Below are 26,833 nucleotides of genomic sequence, written 5' to 3' on the forward strand. Positions count from 1 at the left end.
CCCTCGCACCCATGACATTTGAAAATGGTCAAAATAAATATAGATATTTAGATTTTACCTGGCATAACTTAGAGTGAACACATTTGTCTTTAAATAGGTAAAAGGCTGAGGTGCCTGAGTGTCTCAGTCAGTTAAGCATCTGACTCGGTTTCAGCTCAGGTCATGATCTTATGCTTCCTGGGTTTGAGCCCCACGTCTGGCTCTGCACTGACAGAATGAACCTGCTTGGGATTCTCTCTCTCTCTCTCTCTCTCTCTGCCCCTCTCCCGCTCATTCTGTCTCTCTCTCTGTCTCTTTCTCTCAAAATAAGTAAATACACTTTAAAAATAAATAAATACGTATTTAAAAGGATTTCACAATCAGTACAAGTGAAGATTTGGGCAATGTTCTAGGAGTAAGATTTAGATTAATCATTGTAACATCATTATTATTCTTTGACCCATTAGAATTTCTCTACATTAATCCAGACAAATACTTTCAATTTTTGAATGTCTTTCAAAGATATTAGAAAGAAGGCTTTCTAAGAGCCTAGGTAGAGGTGTGTCCAAATGTTTGCAGATGGGAAAATGATATCTTGAACCACATAGTAAGTTTAACCCTTCTTTTTAGAACTTACAGGAAAAACAGTTGTCAAAATATCATATAGGTTAAAACAAACCAAAGCAATAAAATCCAGTCACTCAGTACTCAGATTCCCCTCTGTTCTTGTATCCTTTGGCCTGTCATGGAGGAGATCTAATTCCATTGTTTTCCATTTCCACTTGAAATTTAGAATCTAAAATAAAGCCAGATCGGTTGTACTTGTGTTGAAAGGGGGCTTGAAGTTAGCTTCCCAGGAGCAATGACAATGTGGCTACTTAAGTAAAATATCTAGTTATTTGATGCTGGTTGTATGACAGTCACCAAATGATATTGGTTCAGTGACAAGAGGGAGAACACAACTGGCATTTGGCCAATCATATTCTACACTGATGTCAACAGAAAACAAGATCGTCACAGAGCACTATCAGCTCATTTGGTTCATTGTACACAGCACAGATGTCCTCCCTGACTTTTCTCCTGTTATTCCCTCTTAAAAAACTAACTCTTAAAGCTCCACTTTGCTTATCTGGCTACATACATGTACTTTAACGTTATAAATTCATTCTCCCTTGCGCTTGAGTGCACAGCTAAAGTGCACTCTCTCTTTTAATTAGGGGTGATGGCATATGCCTCATTCTGACTGACGGAAGGAGTGGGAGTGGCAAAGCTCTGCATTTTGGGGGAGTAATGCACCGCCAAATAACCACATAAAGGACGACCTTGCTCATCTGAATCACACTTGGGCAAACTGTATGTGAGCAACAGATTTCTGTTGCATTGAAATCTTAAATAAATGGCCCGATTTTTTAGCAGCTGAGGTATAACAAGTTCACATGGCATTCAAGACCATTTCCAGTGTATCAGCCTTTTATCCTCTTGCACAACATTTTGTTTGGCAGCGTATTTTCTAGCTATAATAGTCTGCTCTTTATTTCTCATTCTCTGAAGTGATTTAATCCTCCCTGTCCTTATGTTGCCTTTTGTCAAGGATACATACCTTTTCTTGGACTCTGCCTAAGTGCTTGGAAAACTCCTACTCGGTCTTCTTTAGAAACTTTCCAGAGTTAGTAGTGAAGACCATTATTTCCTACAAATACTTGCACAGCACCTTTTGCACACCTATTATGGATCTTATATCTAGCTCACCAATAGTTCTTGGATGAAGACCCAGCAGTGAGTATGTGTCAATTAAAATTTAAGAAACGCAATCAAGAACATACAGGGAGCTCTTATATTTATTATTATTGTTGTTTAAGTGTTTACTTATTTATTTTGAGAGAGACCGAGAGAGAGAGACTGTGCATGAGTGGAAGAGGGACAGAGAGAGGGGGAGAGAATCTCAAGCAGGCCCCTTGCTGTAAGTGCAGAGCCCAACGTGGGGCTCGATCTCACAAACCATGAGATCATGATCTGTGCTTAAATCAAGAGGCAGACGCTTAACTGACTGAGCCACCCAGGCTCCCCTATTCTGATATATTTTAATAATAAACTTACCTATTGGTTTTCTGTTGTCCCAAATTTCATCCATTGAGATTCTGATACTGTACTTCCTTATGTCTAGATAATCCAGGACAACAGAAAGTACATTACTGCCTAGGCCCAGAGAAAGAGAAAGTAAATATTAAACAAAATCAGGATCTCAAAGAGATATTTGTTCACCCATATTCACTGCAGCATTATTCACAATAACCAAAAGGTGTAAACTATCCAAGTACCCATCGATGGGTTGATGGATGGGAAAAAAATGTGATACATACATATGATTGAATATTATTTAATCTTAAGAAGGAAAATCTGACACATCTTACAACATGGATGAACCTTGAGGACATTATGCAAAGTGAAATAAGCCAATCACAAAAGGACAAATACTGTATGATTTCTACTTATACAAAGTACCCAGAGTAGTCAAGGTTATAGAGACAGAAAGTACAATAGTGATTATCAGGGGCAGGGGTAGGGGAGAATAAGGAGTTATTGTTTAATGGGTGTAGAGTTTTAGCTTTACAAGGTGAAAAGAGTTATGGGGATGGATGGTGATGATGGTTGTACAACAATGTGAATTTACTTAATACCACTGAACTGTATACACTTGCAAATGAATAAGATGGTAAATTCTATGTTATGTAATATTTTATTTTTATTGTCTTTAATTTTAATTCCAGTATAGTTAACATACAGTGTTAAATTGCTTTCAGATATATAATATAGTGATTCGACAATTCCATACCTCACCCAGTGCTCATCACGGCAAGTGCCCTCCTTAATCCCTACCACCTGTTTCACCCATCGCCCAACCACCTCCCCTCTGGTAACCATCCGTTTATTCTCTACAGTTAAGAGTCTGTTTCTAGGTTTCTCTCTCTCCTTCTATTTCTTTTTTCCTTTGTTCACTTGTTTTGTTTCTTAAATTCCATATATATGGTATTGTCTTTTTCTAACTCGCTTATTTCACATAGCATTATACTCTAGCTCCATCCATGTTGTTGCAAATGGCAAGATTTTATTTCTTTTTATGGCTAAATAATATTCCATTGCATATATATATATATATATATATATATATATATGTATACATATGTATATACATATATACATATGACATCTTTTCTTTTTTTAAATTTTTTTTAAATGCTTTAGTTATTTTTGAGACAGAGACAGAGTGTGAGCAGGGGAAGGGCAGAGAGAGAGGGAGGCACAGAATCTGAAGGAGGCTCCAGGTTCTGAGCTGTCAGCACAGAGCCCAATGCGGGCCTCAAACCTACAAACCACAAGATCATGACCTGAGCCGAAGTCGGATGCTTAACTGACCGAGCCACCCAGGTGCCCCTATACCATCTTTTCTTTAGCTATTCATCTATCAATGGACACATGATCTGCTCCATAGTTTGACTATTGTAAATAATTCTGCTATAAGCAAAGGGGTGCATGTATCCCTTCATATTATTGTTTTTGGATTTGGGGGCAAATACCCAGTAGTGCAATTCCTGGATCTAGGATAGTTTTATTTTTAATTTTTTGAGGAACCTCTTCTATACGATTTTCCATAGTGGCTACACCAGTTTGCATTCCCACCCAGAGGGCACTAGGGTTCCTTTTTCTCCACATCCTTGCCAACACTTTTTTCTTGTGTTTTTGATTTAAGCCATTCTGACAAGTGTAAGGTGATATCTCATTGTGGTTTTGATTTGCATTTCCCTGATGATGAATGATGTTGAACATCGTATAATGTGTTCATTGGCCATCTGGATGTCTTCTTTGGAAAAAATATCTGTTTATGTCTTCTCATTTTTAATTGGATTATTTGTTTTTTGATGTTGTATTGTATTGGGTCTTTATTTTGGATACTGTTTATCAGATATGTCATTTGCAAATATCTTCTCCCATTCAGCAGGCTGCCTTTTAGATTTGTGATTGTTTCCTTCAATTTGCAGAAGCTTTTTATTTTGATGAAGTCCCAATAGTTTATTTTTACTTTTGTTTCCCTTGCCTCAGGAGACATATCTAGGAAAATGTTGCTACAGCCAGTTTCAGAGAAATTATGACCTGTGCTCTCTTCAAGGATTTTTATTGTTTTGGGTCTCACATTTAGGTCTTTAATCCATTCTGAGTTTATTTTGTGTAGGGTGAAAGGAAGTGGTTCAGTTTCATTCTTTTGCATGTTGCTGGACAGTTTTCCCAACACCATTTGTGGAAGAGACTTTTCCCCATTGTATATTCTTGCCTCCTTTGTCAAAGATTAATTCACCATGTAATTGTGGAGTTGTTTCTGGACTTTCTATTCTTTTCTACTGATCTATGTGTTTATTTTTATGCCGGTCCCATGCTGTTTTGATCACTATAGATTTGTAGCGTATCTTGAAATCTGGGATTGTGATACCTCCAGTTTTGTTTTTCTTTTTCAAGATTGCTTTACTAAATTCATTTCTCAGTTCTAGTAGTTTTTTTGGTAGAGTCTTTAGGGTTTTCTCTTTATAGTATTATGTCATCTGCAAATAGTGAGAGTTTTACTTCTCAGCTTTACTTCAATTTGGATGCCTTTTATTTCATTATGTTGTTTAATTGCTGTGGCTAGGACTCCCAATACTATGTTGAAGCAAAATTATCAAAATGGGCATCCTTGTCCTTTTCCTGACCTTACGGGAAAAGCTCTCAGTTCTTCATCTTTGAGTATGATGTTGGCTGTGGGATTTTCATATATGGCCTTTGTTATGTTGAGCTATGTTTCCTCTAAGCCTCCTTTGTTGAGGGTTTTTATCATGAGTGGGTGTTGTACTTTGTCAAATGCTTTTTCTGCATCTATTGAAATGAGCATATGGTTTTTATCCTTCCTCTTATTGATGTGACATGTTACACTGATTGTTTGGTGAATATTAAGCCAGTCTTGTATCCCAGGAATAAATCCCTTTTGATCATGGTGTATGATTTTTTTTAATGTGTTGTTGGATTTGGTTTGTTAATATTTGTTGCGGATTTTGGCATCTATATTTATGAGAGATATTGCCCCCATTCTGTTTCTTTTTAAACATGCGTCCTTATATTTGGCATTTTCTATATTCCTTACTTTCTCTATATTCTCCCATCCAACGTATTTTCATCCTTTTTCTAATTTTCAATTGCATATAAATTACTGCATGAAAAGAGGAAAAATAATTCATGTTTTTAGAACCTTTTATATCCCTAAGCAGTACTCTTTTCCTTACAGTAGATAGTATGATTTGTGTTTTTCAAATTTTTATTTTTTTTAATGTTAATTTATTTTTGAGAGAGAGAGACAGAGAGACAGAGACAGAACGGGGCAGGGGCAAAGAGAGGGAGACACAGAATCTGAAGCAGGCCCTAGGCTCTGAGCTGTCAGCACGGAGCTCAATGCTGGGCTTGAACTCATGAACCATGGGATCGTGACCTGAGCGAAAGTCAGATACCTCACCAACTGAGCCACCCAGGCATGCCTCAGATTTTAATTTTTTTAAGTGATGTTGCTCAGAGCATGTTCTGCAGCTGGATAACAGTGTCGGAGTTTCACCTGGCTAAACGGGGTGTCCAGAACTAATGAGTGATAGCAATAGTAGAACATTCTCCTCCTGAGATATTGTTCCTTTCTCTCAAGCATCATGAGTTTCATATGCAATGATCAAACACACTGCAACAGCTAGAAGAGATGACACTAAGAAGGACTATGTCACAGTCCCCATGGACTTATGAGTCCATGGAAGAATCTTTGAGTTCTGTAGTGATTGTAAGTGACCATCTGCCTTGGCCCTGAAGTCTTCAGGTGTGCAGACTCGCTCACACCACAACAATACATATATATGTCCTACAACTTCAGGCCATATTCTAGTTTCTGTTCCACTCTGATCAGCTTCTTAGCTTGTGACCCTCTTGGCTTTCCTACCATTTAAACTGACTGATTTCTCCTCCAGGTTTTAGACTCAGCTCTCTTTCTCTAATTTAGACTTTCACTTCCTACCTCTACCAAAATCAAATTCTCCTTGAGCCTATAGTAGTTTAACTGCCAGTGGTAACTACTTCATTTATTCTAGACTAGGCTCATCAACTTTTCATTTCAGTTCAAGTCTTTCTGAACAGTTCCCCTAAATGTGTTGGCTGTGCATTCATGAGCATTTCTCAGACTCAGGGAAGAAATCTGATTGCTATGGAACTTTTTCAGTCGTGAGAAGCAAGCAGCAGAGCTAATAGTTGTTGCTGTTCTTGCCTGTTAATTAAACTAGTTTCTAAAACACTGCATTAATAGTTCATGAAAACAGAGAGTGCTGAAAAATTCAAGGAGCATTTCTCTCACTCTCATTGGATGAGGGCCCTAAAAGTAAGCTAAACTCATGTATGTGTGTATCCCAGGAGCGCCATCTACTCAAGGATTACATAGCATTTAAAGGATGGCAAGAAATGTAATTTAAGCCCTTTACAGCATGGTTACGTTGGAAAACACTTTATTAAAGGGCCAGACTTCTAAACGATCCAATATATAATGTTCTGTGCCTTTGGGATCGTAAACTGTAATCTTGACATGTTACTCTACCCAGAGGGAGTTGAGTGCAAAGGCAGGAGGTAACAGCATCGTTCTACCAGATTTCCAAGCAAGCCTGCCAGTGGTTGTTGGAGCGAGTATGTGTACATATCTTTTAGCTGAAAGATGCTTATAAGACACATTTTAGTGCATTTGAGAAAACTGGCATCTATAATTTATCAAAGCAGCCATTTGAAAAATGAATAAAACAGTCACACCACTTTTGAATCACAAGTCTCAGATTTGCTTGCTAAAATACAAGTTATTTATTTTGAAAAGATGTGAGTGGCAGTTCTTGTATGTAGTTGTATAGCTTTAAAAAATGTTTCAATGTTTCTGCTTTAAACTTTTAACTAATTTTTAGTGAGATAGGTATAGATAAATGTATTAGGTGGAAACACTTTTGGGGAAGTGCCCCCTCCCCCTGCCAAAAAACCGCCAAAACATCAAAGTTTAATATATTATCTGCACTAGAGATTATATCTAGTGGAGAAACAGAAGTAGATACTGTGAATTAAATACAGGATATATTTTGTATTGTATTCACTAAAGAAAACTCTTTGAGACGCAGCTGGTTGGCTCCATCAACTGGTTAAGAGTTTGGCTCTTGATTTCTGCTTAGGTCATGATCTCATGGTTCATGGAATTGAGCCCTAATCGGGCTCTGCACTGACAGTACAGAGACTGCTTGGGATCCTCTCTCTCCCCCTCTCTCTGCCCCTACCCTGCTCTCTCACTCTGTCTTTCTCTCAAAATAAATGAATAAACTTCAAAAAAAAGGAAACTCTTTGAAAACAAGAAATATAAAACTAATTATAGCAGAGAAAAAGAGATTAGGGAGAGGTAAAAGAAAGGACAATAAAAACAAAATAAGAAAATAGCAGAGATGTTTCAGTAAGATTCAATGGAAATTTAGGTTAAAGAGTGATAATAGGCCAATGGAAGAATTCCCCGGGTAACAACAACAACAACATTTAATTTTTCTAATAGAATTACATTTAATTAGAAGCTGCTTGATCAAAATGCTTAAAGCCGGGTATAGCGCACTTAAAAGAATACCCAGGAGTAGATGTTGGGAAGCATATCCCTAAATAGCCAGTGACTGAGTACAACTAAGCTTAGGTTTTTGGTTGTTTGTTTTTGTTTCTGTTTTTGTTTTTTGATTTCCATGATGAGAGAGCTGGTTCCTTCCAGATCAATGGCTCCATGATACTCCCATTGCTTACATACATACGGAGCCTGATGCCTGTGAACTCCACTCCGGTAATGGAAGTAGCCACTGGAGAAAGACAAAGGCGCATGGAGGCAGAGCTATGTTAGACCCTGAAGCTAGCTTTCTTCTTGCACAGGAAAAAAAAATCCCACTGGGTAGCTCAAAAGAGCAGTTCTATACAGTCTGTCATAGCGGATTTTTTTTTTTTTTTTGGAAAGAAGAGACTTTAACTAAGAGTCCAATTCTGTCAAATTTCACTAAAATCTTTACCGATTATTCACTTGATCTTAGCCAAAAGGCCGAGAAGCGATTTTACTGATTATTCCGAGAGACCCTTAGAATTTCTGTGGGTTTAGCAGTTATTGAAGCTTGGTATTAATCCAGTGTCTTCTACATAAACCTTGGTTTCCAGGTCCTTTGATCTCTTCGAAAAAGATCTCTTATCAGAATGCTGAGCAAATAATCTTTCCTAAAAACCCCTTAACAAAAATTTAATTTCTGACAATTAATATAACTCCTCCCCAAATATGCTCGTAGAAGATAATTGCAACTTCGAGTTGGGAACAGAGACAAGCAGAACATAAAACTTGAAAAAGTCAGCTGAGAAAGCACAACACTTTGTAACTTCTGAGACTGACAGTATAGGCTTGGCTGTAAAACAAACAAGTAAAATCATGGGGTTTCCCTTTGTTGTTTACGCAAGTTGCCTCCTTAGTTTATAGAATGCGCTCCATCTGTGTAGCTAAACCTTATTTCAGTTACAAGGTTTGTGTTTACGTGGATATAAAATAACAGCCTGGGATGGTGCTATTAATTGGTTATTTGATGAAAGAAATTGTTCATATTATTATTAGGGAAACTCAGAGTTAGGGAAAGTCTCCAAATTTGGTCTAGCCCCCTTCTCCCAACCATCCGAACCATTGCCACAGGGCATGGTAGATGTAATTTTCAATGTGGAGTCAGTTCAAATTCCAGCTGTGACACTTGCTAGCTGGTGACTTGAGCATATCACGTAGTTCTTCAGGTCATATTTCATTCATCTGAAAGGTGTTAAAATAATACACAGATCAAAATGGGTGAAAGTTTTTTAAAAGGTATCCATCTAAGTGATGCCAGGGTTCAGTAAAATTAGATCCCACTCCCCTCAACAGTTCAAGAAAAGCTGTATTGGTCATTTGCTGGTGTATTCTCAGTTTGGTCATCACCTATGCTCTGCTTGGGTAACTTGTACCAGTACTAAATGATCTCTGTATGAATGAGAGTTTGTTTTTCTGGGTGGACTCTGATTCAATTGTTTAATCTCCTTTTGAGGGATTATTAGCACAAACTTTTATTTTTATTTGGCTTTACCTTCTGAATTATTCATGGTATATCACATTCCCCTGGTTAGCATAGGTTTATAAAAATTGTAATGAACGAAGTGGTTAGACACTTTTATTTTTTTGTTTGCACATTAGGAAAGGCTCCATAAATCTAATTTTACTGTACTTTAACTGTGCCACATCTCCCTCTAATTTGTATTTACAAGTAATTGCACATGGTGAATAAGTACTTGTACGATTTCAAATTATGCCTGTGAAATCACATTCTCATTCCAGTCTCATTTTTTAAAAAATTATATTTTAATAGCTCCACTGCCCTGAAAAGCCATAACAATTTAATTATTTTGAATATATTGTGCTTTGTGCCTATTTTCTATTCATAATCCATCTGTGTTATTGAAAACCTTGCAATTAATACTTAGAAGTTAATGAATTACCAAATGGAAAAGTCCTCTGATGTTCGCCATTGAAGGACTGAATTATTTTCCACCAGTGAAAAGGTAGAATGCAGGTATTTATAAAGGTGCCCATTTAGTTCCATCTTAGCCTGTGGTTTACTGTATTGTAATCGCTCTTAATTTGGAAACGATTTTGTTCAACTCTCTGCAGCTGTTGAGTGGGAAGATTACATGTTCAGCATTAAGGGTAAAGATGAGGGGTTATAGAGGGGCTATTTTCATTAGTCAGGATAAGTAATGCTAGCTGTTGCAATACACTGAGATCTCTGGATCAAGTACACTGGAATTTGAACTGTCTGACTCCATATTGAAAATTACATCTACCATGCCCTGTGGCTTAGCCCTCACACAAAAAATATTTTAACTGTTCATGCAGGGCCGAATGTATGCCAGTGAAGGGTTGCCTTCATTCTGAGACACAGGGATGTAGGCTCCATCAAACCTGTGATTCAATCATCTCAGCGTATAGACTTTTAGATCAACTTGGCAAGGGGAAAAGGAGCTGAAGTTTCACCCAGGATGTTTTCAAGGGGCAGAACAGGACTGGGAGAAGCCTGTATCATCCCCGCCTGATTCATTGATCAGCACCCAGTTTCATTTACTCAATCTAATTACAAGGCGAGGTGGGGCAGCCCATGGAATATTAGGTAGATGCTTACTATGTCTGTTATGTCCACTAAACAGGTGGGGATGATGAACACCAGGAGATAGAACCGTGTCCATATCTTTGCCCATCAAGTTTATTTTTCTAGAGTACCTGGACTTCTTGCTTTCCTGAGGAATTCCCACGTAGCCCTTTTACTAAGATTTGGAATGTACTTTCTCCTTGAGGCCTATCTGGATACCTTTAGGCAGATGTAATTGCTCCTTTCCCTACATTTTCCTATTTGATTTTACATTATAACTATTCATAAGAAGAGCTCCTATTTATTGAGAATTTACTCTATGGCCGTTTGTGGTATAGGGAGAGATCTGTTTACCCAAAGAAAGCATTTTCTCCATTCACCTTCTGGCTCTGTGGTCCCTGCATGATAATTCCTAGAACTACAAAATGAAGAGTGTACTCATTCCATCACTCCTGCCTTGTGGAGACCCAGTAGATTTATAACATATTCTTTTTTTGGAGTATATTTAAGGAGGAAACTAAGATCTTACTATTTGGTATGCTAAATGAAGTAATTCCTTCTCTCATGCATTTAATCTTGTATTCATTAAGCAACTGTTAGACACCTATGGTATGGCAAACACTGTGTTAGAAATGGAAGATCAAAAAGTGTTTTTCAGAGATTTCATTCTCATAGTGGATCCTGGCATGACACACAGTTTCAATACAATAAGAGAAAGGAGTTGTAGAGAAGGGATGGTCAAAGTAAGTGCCCAAAAAGTTGATTGGCTTTACAACTCTAAAAGAAAACATACTTAAGTGCCTGGGTGGCTCAGTCGGTTAAGCAGCTGACTTTTGACTTCAGCTCAGGTCATGATCTCAAGATTCATGGGTTTGAGACCTGCATTGGCCTCTGAACTGACAGCGCGGAGCCTTCTTTGGATTTTCTCTTTCTTCCTCTTTCTCTGCCCCTCCCCCATCTCTCTCGCTCTTGCTCTCTCTCTGTCTCTGTCTTTTTCTCTCTCAAATTAAATAAATAAACTAAAAAAAAAAAAGAAAAAAATAAAACAAAACATACTCATGGAAACCCTTTTATGGGTGGACCCATTTTAGAATGTTATTATTACTTTTTTTAGTTGTTTTGAATATAGCCAATATAGGGGCCTACTTTGTAACAGTTCCTTCACAGAGAACCATGTGAAGGTAGGAATTCCAGCTGTGATTTACCTACATATGGGTGAGGCTGCTCTAGATTCAGCTGGACCCTGGAAAGGAGCCAGAAGGTTACACATTATAGTCTCCAAAACACTTAAGGTTATAAATCCTGAACTCATAGATCTTGAACTCCTGGAGGATAAGGGTTATCCTCTACCTATTTTCTTTCTTTTATAAAGCTTTTTTTTTTCTTTCTTTACATTTTTTTTTAATTTATGTTTATTTATTTTTGAGAGTGATAGAGACAGAGTTCCAAGGAGGGGGGGAACAGAGAGAAAGGGAGACACAGAAGCTGAAGCAGGCTTCAGGCTCTGAGCTGTCTGCACAGAGCCTGATGCGGGGCGGGGCTCAAACTCAAGGACTGCGAGATCATGACCTGAGTGACTGAGCCACCCAGACACACCTCTTTCTTTTTTTAAAATTCATAATTAATAGTGCCCAGCACCGTGTCTGCCTCAAAACACTCAGCTACTCAACAGTTTTTTGAATAATCCCATGTATGTTAGTAAATATGGATGCAATAGGAAAAAAACTATATCCCTTATAGCTCTGACCAAAAACTCTTTCATAGCTTCAAGTCAGTGCTCAGTATGGGTTCTAGAATACAGTAAGGTTGACTTTAGTTTGATTAGCAAGTTACTTACATTTACTTTATCGACATTGCCGAATTGTAAAATGTGCTGCAATCTGTTCTTATCAAGTATCCAAATTTGCTGCATTTGGTTAAGAACTTACATAAAGAAAAAATACTCAAACCTCTTTCACTGAGTTGCTTTTTATTTTTGGGAGAAGCCAGTTGGTTAATTCTCTACTCTAGTGATTTATTTTTGGTACATTTGCTCATTACATTTAGTGCAATATAATTACAAACTAGGGATGGCAGCATGTGAGCTCAATGTAAAGTGCGATTATTTTCCTCATTAATTATATTCAAAGCTCACTATCTCCTTTACACAGGTTTCTTGAAGTTTGATAATTTTTCAAAATAATTCAGAAGCGTCAGTGAAGACAATGCACTTGGTTTTTGTTTTGTTTTGTTTTGTTTTTTACAAAAGGCATAATTTGGCTTAATTCACTGTGATTGGTTCCTAAGTGGGTTTTTAAAAAAATTATCTGTGTAGATTTTTATTTTGTCTTGCTTTATGAGAAATATTGATCAGCAGTTTGCTTCTGCAAATTGGGTACATAACCCAATTCTTTTTGAGAAAGAAATGGAAAGTATTTAATCATTGTGTTTGCTTCTTTTATTCATAGTCAATACTTAGCTTTCTTTATTCATTAATATTAATATTTTTATTCATAAATGTTCATAAAAAAGTGAAGCCAACATTGAATACTTTCAATACATTTATTTAAGTTGAAGTATTATTGACATACAGTGTTAACATTAGTTTTATGTATGCAATATAATGGCTCAACAATTCTATACAATAGCCACAGCTCGCCATGATAAGTGTATTCTTTTTTTTTTTTTTAAGGTTTATTTATTTATTTTGAGAGAGAGAAAAACCATGAGTGGGGGGAGGGCCAGAAAGACAGAGAGAGAGAGAATCCCAAGGAGGCTTCTCACTGTCAGGGCAGAGGCTGATGTGAGGCGTGAACCCATGAACCATGAGATCATGACTTAAGCTGAAGTCAGACACTTAACTGACTGAGCCACTCGGGCACCCTGATAAGTATACTCTTAATTCCCTTTATCTATTTCATGTGTCCCCCCACCCAGTTAGTTTTCTGTATTTAAGAGTCTAATTTTTTGTCTCTTTTTTGTTTGTTTATTTGTTTTGTTTTTTAAAATCCTATGAATGAATGAAATCATATAGTATTTGTCATTTTCTGTCTGATTTTTTTTAAGTTTTTTTTAACGTTTATTTATTTTTGAGACAGAGAGAGACAGAGCGTGAACGGGGGAGGGTCAGAGAGAGAGGGAGACACAGAATCTGAAACAGGCTCCAGCCTCTGAGCTGTCAGCACAGAGCCCGACGCGGGGCTCGAACTCACGGACCACGAGATCTTGACCTGAGCCGAAGTGGGACGCTTAACCGACTGAGCCACCCAGGCACCCCTGTCTGATTTATTTAGTGAATACATACTATTTTTTAAAAAGCATTACTGGATTAATTTAGAAGCTTTTTATAGACTTTATGGTTGAGGATTCTTTTTTTTAAGTTCTTGTATGATAAAGAACTTTATCATGTGGCATGATAAAATGCGTGTGTGCACAGTATTTTAAGAGTAGAATTTTTTTAGATAATGAGAATAACTCTAAAATTTTCAATTTAAACATGGCTTGATACAAATGATATTAATTGACAATAAAATAAAGTGCTGATAAAATTTACCAACTTTTTGCACAGAAAATAGATTTTGGAGAATAGAGGTTGATGCTTGATACGATCAAAAACCTGTGAATAGAAATATTTCAAAATAGCATTGATTATAAGTAAACGCATTAAACATTCAACTCCGGCAACTTGATTCACTTAATGTTCCTCATCCAGTTTGGGTTTGCTTGTCCATGTACCTTAATTCAATTCAATTTTTTTTTTTTTTATTGACTTGGAATATTCTGCTCTCTTATCTCCTCAAATCTATCAAAGACTGAACAAGGCTTAGCTCAAATATCTCCTCCTTAATGAAGGTTGCGTAGTACTTCCCAACCTTTTCCTTGAGTGGTCTGCCTTATACAATTTTTTTTCTCTTGTATAGTTTCTTTTTATTTATATTTGTGTAACTACTTGTATTCCTTTGTTTGGGCAACCATGAGCTCCTTGAGGACAGACTAGGGTGTCAATATATTTTTATCTCCTAAGCAACTGGTTCTGGCAGAATGGAAAACAAGTCTCTACACGTTCATCCGGAAATGAGAACACACAATCCAGCCAAAGTAAGCTCAAAATACACAGCACATTAAACATCTACCCTTCTGCCACCCCAAGCTTCCACACTATATTTTAATATAGTACGTGAACAAGTTGTCTCCTTAAGTGATAAACACACCTAGTGATAAAATCATTAAACTGTGCCACCATATTCTGTCATACACAGCGTGTTATGGCTGCTACTCTGTGCACACTGGGTATTTCCAGAGACCCGTAAGGCAAATATAGTTTTCATGAGAAATAAAACATCCAGCTCTTGATGTTTGAAGGCGATAGGAATCGAATGTGTGATCTGAGCAAATGAGATTCTACTTAGCTCCTGCTGCTCCTTTTCTTATTTGGTGATGTTTTTATATATTTTAGTTTTTCTATTTATCTTTATTATTGATATTCTTTTTTATGCCTGAAGTATTTTTCACCTTATCACCATGCTTCTAAATCTCTTTAAAAGTTTTTCTATAGCAAATCTGTATAGTGTAAAGATATCTGCATCTTTCTGATACAATCCACATGGGAATATATTCCTCAATACAGAAATGTTAGCAATTATTCTAACCTGTCATCTGTTCTGTCTGCAATTCATTATTTTAAGGTACTGTTTATTTAAGTATTTCCTAAAAGTCTTCAGTAAGTACTCTTACAACCTTCTCTCAGTTGTTATTATTTAGATGATGAAACTGGACTCTTCTTATTCAGTGAAGACACCCTAAAACCCTGAAGACAGTGTGTTTAGATTTTATTCTAATCTCGTATTATTTCTGTGGTAGGTTCCCCTCCCTAAGGAAAGAAAACAAACAAACAAACAAACCTCAAGGCAACCTGGCTACGTGACAACATCCCTCAACCTTGTAACATGAGACCACTTAATCTGACTGCATGTTTGTGGGTTACCATATATGGGAGACAAAGAAGTAGAAAATGTATTAAAAAACTAGACCATGTGGCTTTCGGGGCTCAGTTCTTCGGGTAGGAACCCAACCGAGTGGTGCTGGCACCAATAAAGTTGTTTCCCGGAAAGAAAAGCCTTGGTGCGGACTCTGTGCAAGACTTCTGCTACATTTCCTTTTTCAACTTGCTTATTAATTATCCCCAGTTAATACTTTGTGTCTTATTTCATGTTACAGAATTTCATACATTCAAGGTTGGACAACTGTTAACCCAGCACTTGAATTCCCATTGTAATACTCAATGTTCTGAACCTGTATTATATACTTCCAGAAAATACTGGCCAAGAAGTATCTTTATTTTGTATTAAAATAGACTATGTTCTTCAAAAGTTTTCCCACTAATCTTTTAACCGCTAACTCTCTAATCTAAGTCCATATTGAATGGATTTTCGCCATCTTCACAAATACACAGTTTATCCTTTCATATCACGAAAGTTTGCCTTCTCTAAGGCAATTCCAATTACTGTCACTTCAACCATGTGGTACCTGATTTCTGCCATTATCTTTTCATTTGGGTATCAAGACTATGTCCCAAGGGTTATATGAATAATACTGGATAAAGATACATTTTTATTCAGTGAATCTCAAGTGGAGGAGCATGATTTCATTCCCCACTTCCAGAATAGGAGAGCCTCTGTTACTGACCTTCTAAATTATACAGCCACCACCCTGACCCCTCCAGTGTTGAAAATCACTGTGTGTAACGAGAGTCAATACTGACAGAATTGTGTTGCCTCTCGACAAAAGTTAAGTACCACTGTTTTACACAAAATACTTCTGCTATTGCTCTTCAAAATCACAAACTCAATTCAGATTATAATTTACTTAAAATGAATAGGCTCTTCAAATTTACTGCATTTAAATCATGATTATTACCACTTTGCCTGATGGAGTTGATTTGATGGTAAAGATGAGGAATCTCAAATGTATTACCTAGAAAAATCAAGTAGAATTCTCTGGGGGGAAAAAGAGAGTATAAAAACAGGCTCACTAGTTCCTTTCCCGAAAACTGTCAGAAATGACTAAAGAACAGTAAAGAAAAAAATAGGACATGATGCCAACCACATTCCATATGTTTCAGAGAAGGACTACCAGTAAAGATTCAACTGAAGGGAGACATCAGAAAGTGAGTGAGAATAGTGAGAAGTGAGAGGGGCGATTCTGAAAAACTCCAATGTTTATACTTCCGGTTTGGGGCAAAGGTTAGAGTCACAAGTAGCTTTTGTGTGAGATGTGAGCCACCATGATTGAAGCCCTTTTCCCTGCCTCAAACCCAATGCACTAAAACTTGAACTGACTTTATAGGAAAGTCAAATGGCCTCTTATCACTATTCTTCTTTGGCTCCCTCTCATAGTAGCAGACTCAGTTCCCTCTGGATTTAGAGGAGCATGGTTTTACATTGGAAGTCTGAAAAAAGTGATGGTTTATTTTACTCCTCCAATTCAATAGATGTAGGCCCTAGTCCGTTGTTGTAAACTCACCAAACAAAATAAAGCAGGATATAAATCAAGTGCTTGGAAGATCAAAATTCTCTGATTGTAAATGTCTGGAGACAGTTTTATTCACTTTTTTTCAGGCTGCTGAAGTACAGAATTTATAAAAGCACATATATCAGCCATTATACGAGTTTAAACTCTGATGGGAAAATTGCCCATTTGGACAGAAATGGAGAAGGAAGAGCCCATGTTTCTTCTATAAATAGAAGTATTGGATTATTTGGTGACCAACTCAGAATGTGAAAACAGAAGAAAAAAATCAAAAACTTTTAAAAAATCTGAAGTAAAATATAAGACATAAACAGTATCAAAAAATCAAGTGGAAATTCACATTAGAAGATTTTCCCAAGAAAAAGAAAATGGTCTAAAAATTATATTCCCAAGGAATATTTTAAATCACGTCTTTATGTCTTTATAAAAAACAAGAGATGACTACCTATAATTAACAGATTATAAACCAAGAAGAAGGCAAACTAGAAGACAGAAATTCAAAACATTTAATATCATAATTTATATCATTGGAAAATTTAAAATGGTATCAGAGGCAAATAGGATTAGACTCAAACTGGAGAAAAGAAAATCAGTGGTGTGAAGAAGAGATTTGAGAAAATTATCTAGAAAGCAAAAGAGGGAGCAAAAAAAAAAAAAAGTGATCTAAGAGAAGAAGGAAGACATGAAATATAATTAACAGAAATTCAGAATATAGTTGCAAAGGAACACAAATGATACTGGTTCCTGTATATATCCTAGAATATATATTGACTTGAATTAATGCTTAATTCTGCACATTCAAAGCACTCATCACCTACTAGGTGAAATGCTAATATAAACAGATGCATTGTGAGTTTCAAAGTTACAGAAATGTCCTAATAAGCAACAAGGTAACGTAAACATTCATAAGAAGGAAGGAGCAATTTCCTATATGAGCTTCTACATCTCCTTGTGTTCTTATTTCTCTGGTCTTCAGATGTGTCAGTAGTCAGTTGAATACTCAAGAGATGCCCCTGAGTAAACCCTGGAAAAGCTCTTCCTCTGTGCAGCTTTCTCCTTTCCAGTCCTCTGCTCTGTGAATTCTGATCCTTTGGCTTCTCAGAACCACATGCTCTTTAGTTCTCTCAGTAATCTGCCTGGGTTCCCTCGGTGTGTTGCTGCCTGGAGATTTTTACAGACAGTAGGTTGGGGCAATCCTGAAGCTCGCTGCATTTAGCTTCCACTTGTCAGGGATCCTTTCTTTCTTGGTATCCAATGTCTAGAAAGTCTTCCTCAAGGCACTTTTCCCAGTGTTTGGCTGTTTCAGGGCGGGAGGGTCTGTTCACTCCCTGTTATTGCATCTTGTGTGATGTGAGGGTCCACACTGCATTTTGTTAGCTTTCTGAGTTTGTCCCTCCCTCCGCTCAGCTTTTTTTAAAAAAATGGGTGTTGGAAGGGGCACCTGGGTATCTCAGTTGGTTGAGGGTCCTACTTTGGCTCAGGTCATGATCTCACAGTTTGTGAGTTCGAGCCCCACGTCGGGCTCTGTGCTGACAGCTCAGAGCCTGGAGCCTGCTTCAGATTCTGTGTCTCCCTCTCTCTCTGCCCCTTCCCCACTCACGCTCTGTATCTGTCTCTCAAAAATAAACATTAAAAAAAACATTTTTTAAAAAGTGGGTGCTGGAATCTGTTTATCATATTTTCATTGTTCGTGATTTTTCTTTCCTTCTTTTTATTTTAACTCATTGAACTAAGTCTAGTGGTTTAGCCAAGGGAAAACTGCCAATGTTTTAGAAACTATTGTTTCCCTCTGCCATTGAAGAAACGTTGGAAGCTTTAGTCCCAGGCTATTTAAGATACACACCCCAGCAACGTACCACATATTTTTATTTCATTAGGCTAAGGCATTGGGCTTCGTTTACTCTAATCCTGGAACCCAGAGCAAATGTATTTTCCAGTTCTGGGCTTCCAAGGTGTTTAATTTGTATGTGTCATTGTTTTAAAATTGTATCTATTTGAATATTCGAGCTAAAGTTAGAGTTGAAAGTGTGGCCAAGCAATAACAACAAAAACACTTATTCAAAAGTCTCCAGGTTTTCATGGTTTTCTTTAATACGCCTGTAATACATTACTCATCATTTTACTTTCTCTCATTAATAGTGAATGAATCCTTCCTAACAATGTGGGTTGTTTGAAGGTAAGAACCCTACCTTATTCAGCTCTGTATTATTTTCACTCTACCTGTAGACCATTAAGATACTTCGAATCTCTCACTCACCTAATGAACCATAAGTGTGAACATAAATAGTTATTACTCAAGGAAAATATCCATTTGCTAGAAAGACAACATAGTTATTTTTGGACTTTACCACAGAAAATGTCTTAGGAAGAGAAACTTATCATTTTTTTTTTATTAAAATTTTTTTTTTCAACGTTTATTTATTTTGGGGACAGAGAGAGACAGAGCATGAACGGGGGAGGGGCAGAGAGAGAGGGAGACACAGAATCGGAAACAGGCTCCAGGCTCTGAGCCATCAGCCCAGAGCCCGACGCGGGGCTCGAACTCACGGACCGCGAGATCGTGACCTGGCTGAAGTCGGACACTTAACCGACTGCGCCACCCAGGCGCCCCGAGAAACTTATCATTTTAATGGATATATTGGTTAGGACAGTCTGGGTGGCATGGGATGAGGCAGAATTACAGTTTACTTATAAACTGCAAAAAAAAAAAAAAAGTGGGTAGAGATCTGTGATAAAGGAGGAGCAGATGTCAAACAGGTAAAAGTGATTCAAATTAAAATGGCCGTGGGCCAAGTTTCTACAGGGGAGAAAGTCAGAGAGATATTTAAAAACGGGCTTAGCTAATAACTCCGTTTTGAGCTGACTGTGATTCATGACAATGTAGTTCCTCTTCTGCTCACCGTGACTCTGATACAATCTTACTAACACATGACTTTATGACAACGTGTTTGTTTAGGTTTCTTTTTTGATGTGGGAGTGATAGTATTTACTTGAAAAGGAAAACAAAAATGAGAATTGCAGAATAGGCAAAGGAGTGAGCAAGGATCAAGAACTCCTCAGAAGCAGGACACTGGAGTGACAGATATCTACAAGATCTCCAGAGAGATCAGTTCCTCAAAAAGTTAAACATGGGGTTATATGATTTAGCAATTCTAGTCTTACATAAATTTGTACACAAATGTTCACAGCAGAGTTATTCATTATAGCCCAAAAGTGGAAAAAGCCCAAATGTCCATCAACTAATTCATGAATAATCAGAATGTGGTATATCCATAGAGTGGAATATTATTCAGCAATAAAGTACACACTATGTGACACATGCTACAACATAAAGAAATTTTGAGAACATTGAGAACTGAAAGGAGCTAATTAAAACACACACACACACACACACACACACACACACACACACATATATATAATCCATTTATATGATATATCCAGTATAGGCAAATCTCTATATGGAATGTCGATTATGTAGATTAGTGGTTGTCTGGGGCCAGGGGATGGCATAGGGATGGGTAGAACTGGGCAGTGACTACCAATGGATACAGAGTTTTGTTTGGGGATGATGAAAATATTCTAAAATTGATTGTGATAATGATTTTAAAACACTGTATCTGAAAACTCATCAAATTGTACCCTGAAAAAGGTAAAGTGTATATGAATTATATCTCAGTAAAACTTAATAAACATGATTGGCAGATAAAATATAGTATGCCCGATTAAATTTGAATTTGAAATACACAAAGTTTTTAGCGTAAATATATCCCAAATATTGCATATTATAAAGTTATTTTTGGGGCACCTGGGTGGCTCAGTCGGCTGTGCACCTGGCTTTGACTCAGGTCATGATCTCACAGTTTGTGAGTTCGAGCCCCGCGTTGGGCTCTGTGCTGACAGCTCAGAGCCTGGAGCCTGCTTCAGATTCTGTGTCTCCCTCTCTCTCTGCCCCTCCCTGACTTGTGCTCAGCCTCTCTCATTCTCTCTCTCTCTCTCTCTCAAAAATAAACATTAAAAAAAAAGAATTATAAAGTTATTTTTATTTTTATTTCATACACAGAAATTCTTGTTATAAATTATTCATTGTTTATCTCAATTTCAAGTTTAACGGGGTGTGATATATTTTTATTTGATAAATCTGATAGCCCTACATTACGACAAAGTAGCCTGGGCCTAAATAGCACTTCTGTCTTTCCTTTCAGTAAGCACCTAAAGAACTCTAAGGGAGTTTCACATGAAGATACTAATACAGTGTTTACAGAGAATAATAAATATTACAACTTGTATAGCTTAGTACATGTTAGGCACTATCTTGCTGCTATCGTATTGGTAATATCTGTTCAGTATGTATAAGTAAGTTAGCCCTTACCAAAGTATATAATTTTAATAAAAAGACAAGAAATTTTCATATCTTTCCTGATTATATCTTGGGTAGTCTGCTCACGGAGATATTTTCTGTATTTGGAATGAAGGGAATCTAAAATATTTTACTGTGGCAACTTACGACTTAGATCTTCAGAGATCAAACAATTCCAGAGTGAAGCTGGAAATTTACATAGTAGTAAGATTCTTGAAAAACAAATTCAATCACTTTAACATCCAAATTGATTTTGAATATATCCAAGTAATCCTCAGTTAAAAGTCAAACACTGGGGTTCCTGGGTGGCTCAGTTGGTCAAGTGTTGGACTTTCAAACTTTGGCTGAGGTGTTGATCTCATGGTTCTTGAGTTCCTGCTCCAAGTCGGGCTGGCTCTGTGCTGACAGCTCAGAGCTTGGAGCCTGCTTTGGATTCTGTGTCTCCCTCTCTCTCTCTCTGTCCCTCCCTCAAAAATAAACATTAAACATTTTTTTTAATTAAAAAAAAAGTCAAACACTATTTTTTGTTTAAGATTATATGGATTAAGTTCAAGTCAAAAGCTATAGAAACCTAAAAAAGTCAATAGCTTTGTTACCGTACCTCAAAATTCATTTTAATGATTTATCCAATTCAATCACTAGCTATAGTCTGTAGTGTTAACTAGAGAGTTTTGCCTATTCTTCATATCAAATCCACACTCATATGATAAATATTTGCCACAAGTGAGGAATGACTTCACAAATATTACATGCAATAGATATATCATGGACAGTTTATATGGATATATGTCTTAATATTTTTAAATTCACAGAAATGGATAAACAGCCCTTACTGAGTTTGTCAATCTCAACCCTATAGAAACTAGTCTGACAAAAATATTTAGTTTTTTATTTGCCAAGCACAGCATGTGCAATTAAAAAAACAAACAAACAAACAAACAAACATAACATTACATACAGAGAATAGTATCTGCCTTCACTAAGCTTAATATTTAGCAGGAGAAACAATGTATGGACATAATTACAAATACTAATTTATCACCATTATAATCATTGTCATTATATGTGAGTGTCCGTCTGAGTATTTTAGAAAGCTTCTAATCTTTGATTTGTTTTCATTAGAAGCTTGCTCAGATATTTGAATTTTAATCAGCAGGTACATGTATGTGGTTTTCTGTCTCTTAGCATTTCACAATTCGCAAGCACAAAAGCAGTGTAGAAGGGGAAACGGATAGAGACACACATCTAAAAATAAAAATGATAACAGACAACTGAGCTCAAGGAAGAAAACAAGATTAAAAGGTATACAGACATATAAATGTGGCTTAGCTCCATATTCTGTGTTCTTCAAACTTTTACCTTTAGGCATAAAATTCATTCTTCAAAGAAATCCTATTTGGAAGCTAAAAAAAGAAACCTATAAATTTATGGCTATAAAAAAGAAAACTATACATTTAGAAACCTATACTTTTATGAGGATAGAAGATGAACTGGGAGCATGGTTTTCTTTATAAGATCTTGAATTTTTTTAATATTCAGTGTCCCCTCATTAACTGAAAGTATCTAGATTTTACTAAAATTTTGGAACCATATGCCAAGCCTCAAAAAAAAAATGTCACTACTGTAAGCTTAGTGGAGAAGTATAATGTCATCTTCTATGTCATATGTAGCATTATTTACATAAAGCATTTGTTTTTTTATAGAAATATTCTAATTCAAATCCCATGAAAAGAAGATTGAAGTGGTATACAAGTATTTGATAATTCAAAGCTGTCTTGCCTTAAGAAATCACCAAACACCGAATGAGGAAAAGGTAGCAGCCTTGGAATTTTATGAGTTCATATTCAAATATTAAACCTTTGTTGCAATTATTAATATTACAATGCCAATAATATTTAGGGAAGGAAGACTAAATAAAGGAAGAGGGCATTCTTTTGGTATTTACTGGTTATTCACCTGTCATTTAACTCAAAAGCTCCAATACAAATGAGAAAACTGAGACTCAGATTGTATGACACTCCTAGTCTCATATCTCATACATCTAGTACATTTTGGACTAAGAATTCAAATCCTAGATATTCTAACATCAAGTGGGGTGCTCATCATAGGATAATGCTGGTCTTACAGAGGAGACAAAATACATGAGCCACATGTTACTGGAATATCTCATTTATTCCAGGATATATGTAAAGGAGAAAAGAGAGCAGATGATTACTGTTAAAATGTATTGAGAGCTTAACTTGTTTAGACAATATAGTAAATATTTTACTTGCATTAATTCAATTTATTTTCACAACCAGTTTGTAATGTTGTTGCTATTTCTCTGAGTATTACATACCGGAAAGTGAAGGTAAGGGGCTGAAGTTACTTCACTCAGGTCACAGAGCAGACAAGCTGTGGAACCAGAAGTCAAGGCCTGGTAGACTCAAGTCAGGTGCTAAGCATAGGTCTTACTACTAGGCTATACTGTACTCCTGGTCTTAAAGAAAAAAGAGACTGAACTTTCAGATTTGTTGATAATTGCAGGAAATTATTTCAATGGATCCAGGCATTATTGAACACCAGACCCTTCAATGAGACCTATTCCAAGCATGCATTACATGGCTGCTTTCTTTTTTGTTCAATTGACTTTATTCATATAATCAAAGATTATTCATCATGCTAAGTGCAAGCAGCATGGGGCACTAGTTTAGGATAAGAGGATTCTAAAGGCTCATGCCTTTCTTTTCTCTCTATCTCTTCTCTTACAGAAAAATAATAATTTATCACAAGGATTCTGCTGAGCAATTTATAACTTTGCCTGCTCTGAGCAGGAAAATATACTCAATGGTGACTTTTAATCAAATGATTTATTTATGGAGTCAGTCAATTAGCTAAGCACATAGTTCCTCTAAAGCAGTGTTTCTCAGGCTTTATTTGAATTATGTATCATTGGTCAAGATTTCTCTACATTCCCATAGTTTACATAACGAGAATAACCATAATTTTTCCAGCTATAAAATGATATTCAAATATTGCATATGGTATTTAAAATTTATATATGTAATTCTACCCTGCTCCACTTCAGAATTTCCATTGTCTTATTTTATTCTTTCCCTATGTCTTTGAGAATTCTTGTTGGAACACTAGAACATTCCTTTTAAGTGACATTGTTACTGTAGCTCTTTCCCCACCCCTCAGGACCAGATTCTCTGTCTTCCCTTAACTCTGCCCTCTATACCTACTCTTGAGGTGATGAATCTTTTTAAAGTCCTCCAGCATTTAAACATTTTGCTCACAGAGAGCTTGTATTTCTATAATTTTATTCTGTCCTCTGATGGATAGCACTGAAAAAAGTTGTATAGTTCATTAGGGTATGGGATGTGGGTGAGACGGGCAATGAAAACAGAGCTCAAGTAGTTGGACCCCATCCACTTTGCTAGTCTTTCTCCAATAAAATTATCAATTAGGCTTATTGATTCTAAACATGTATTTTCACATATATTTTCAAGAGACAGCCCCCGCCAAAAAAAGCAAACAAATAAAACTAATTTCCTCTGTCTGCCTTGTGAAAAAAAGAAACTTTTCTAAACTTCAGTTTTGCAAGTAGTATTCTGTACAAATAAACATTCATGACTGTGGTTTTGTGCTTAAGAGGTTCTGTCAGTATTCAGGGAATGTTCATGGATGCTAGGATGACCATCTATAAAGCAAAGTAGGGGTCCTGAATACCATTTCCATAGCCAAGATGCATGAAAAAGGCCCAGAATGGGGTGAAATGGCACATTCCTGTCAGGGGGGAAGGAAAGGGTGACAAGGACGTCAACTTATGGGATGGATATCAGAGGCATTGTGGGAATTTCTGCCATAGGGAAAAGGATGGGTAAGGTGGCTGAGAGAAAAGACCAGCAGAGGTGTGGACAGGTCAGAGATGCATGGGGCAACATCTCATGAAGGGGAATGTGGTCATTCTGATGGATAGAGCAAAGAAACATATGGCTGTCCATTGCTGTGTGAGATACAAGATTTGAAAATTAACTAGAAGCGGCTACAGGAGGTGATCACAACACACTTCTTCATTCATCATTGTTTTTCTTTCCTCCAAGTTTTATTTAAATTCCAGTTATTTAATATAGACTGTAATATTATTTCAGGTGTATGATATAGTGATTCATCACTTATATACATCACCCAGTGCTCATCACAAGTGCCCTCCTTAATACCCATTACCTATTCAATGCATCTGCCCATCCATCTCCCCTCCAACAACCTTCAGTTTGTTCTCTATAGTTACGAGTCTGTTTCTTGGTTTACCTCTCTCTTTTCTTCCCTCTGTGTTCATTTGTTTTGTTTTCTTAAAGTCCACACGTACTCATATAGTTCTGAGGCTGGTCCAACTTCTAGTAACTTACTGCTTGAAACAATTTTTTTGTCCTCTCTAAACTTCAAGTTTCTTTTTTAAATTTGTGAAATGAGGATTATAAAACCTATTTCAGGGTTGCCTGAGTGGCTCAGTCAGTTGAACGTCTGATGCTTGATTTTAGCTCAGGTCATGATCTCACGGTTTGTGGGACCAATCCCTGCATCAGGCTCTGTACTGACAGCGTGGAGCCTGCTTGGGATTCTCTCTCTTTCCCTCTCTCTCGCTACCCCTCCCTTGCTCATGCTCTTTCCCTTTCAAAATAAATAAATAAGCATTTTAAAAAGCCTATTTGTAGGATTAATGGGATAAATTAATTTAAATGGTATATAAACATTCCTTACTAGTCCAAGGGAATTAACAATTCAGTGCTAGCTATTTTTATAATTAAATGAAGATGTTACCTAGAGAACGTGGCCACAGGAAAGGTGTCAGAGGATGAGAAGGGAGGGAAGCCCTTAGGTATCACACCCTGAGCAAACAGAGAATAAACCTAAAGAAAGAACATTATCTTAATATATGCTAGTGGATGCTCATATGATAAGAAATGTACTGTTAAACATAATAATATTTTTCAGCACATCCTTTATGTAAAGCACTGCCCTGAAGTTTCAGCCATTAACATATTTAATCTTAACCAACGAGATGTATTCTATTAACATTCTTATTTCATAGGAGAAGAAACTAATGAAGGAAGAGATTAACAAGTAGCCCCCAAGGTCACTGAGGTAAGCAGAGGAAAATTTGGAGGGAAGGAAGCCTCATGAGAGAGTCTACATCTTAATCAGCTTGAAATCCTGCCTCTCAGGATAAGCTATGGGGATAAATGTATCAGAGTTATACACGCAAACCATTGAATTAAGGTTGTTTTATATTAGTTAAATGTATGAATTCCTGATGTCAACAACATATCTATATTTCAGTTATCCTACAAAATGCTGGGAGGTGGCAGGGGGAATGCAGCCAAATGTAATATTCTAGTTCTCATTCAACATTAATATCTCTATAAATCGCATCACTGCCCCTGTAGTTGTGAAGTCTCAAATCTAGAAGCCATCTTTAATTCCTCACTTTGTCTCGCCCTCTCCATTCAATAATCCTAATGATTCTTCCCAGCACTACATCCCAAGTCAATATATATTTTTGATCCAATGTGACCACCTTAGGCCAAGCCACCATCATTTTTCATGTTCACAAATGTAACTCTTCTCAGCTAGTTTCCCTGCCACAATTCATTCTCCTCACAGCAGCCACAATGACCTCTACCCACCCCGGTACCATCTCCTACCACTCTTCCCCTTCCCCTTCCCCTCTATATTTTACCACACTGGCTCTTTT

At 36.9% G+C, this 26,833-nt stretch overlaps 1 long non-coding RNA gene across 1 annotated transcript in view; it reads left to right on the top strand.

Annotated features, from left to right (window-relative positions):
- Window positions 1-26,833, top strand: part of LOC123601502 — a 222,646-nt gene that overhangs the window by 189,274 nt on the left and 6,539 nt on the right. Inside the window, exon 8 of the long non-coding RNA XR_006714138.1 lies at window positions 26,171-26,223. This is a non-coding gene — a long non-coding RNA (uncharacterized LOC123601502). The remainder of the gene's footprint in view (window positions 1-26,170; window positions 26,224-26,833) is intronic.

This window comes from Leopardus geoffroyi, chromosome D1, assembly GCF_018350155.1.
Source record: "Leopardus geoffroyi isolate Oge1 chromosome D1, O.geoffroyi_Oge1_pat1.0, whole genome shotgun sequence".
Classification (NCBI taxonomy): Eukaryota; Metazoa; Chordata; class Mammalia; order Carnivora; family Felidae; genus Leopardus; species Leopardus geoffroyi.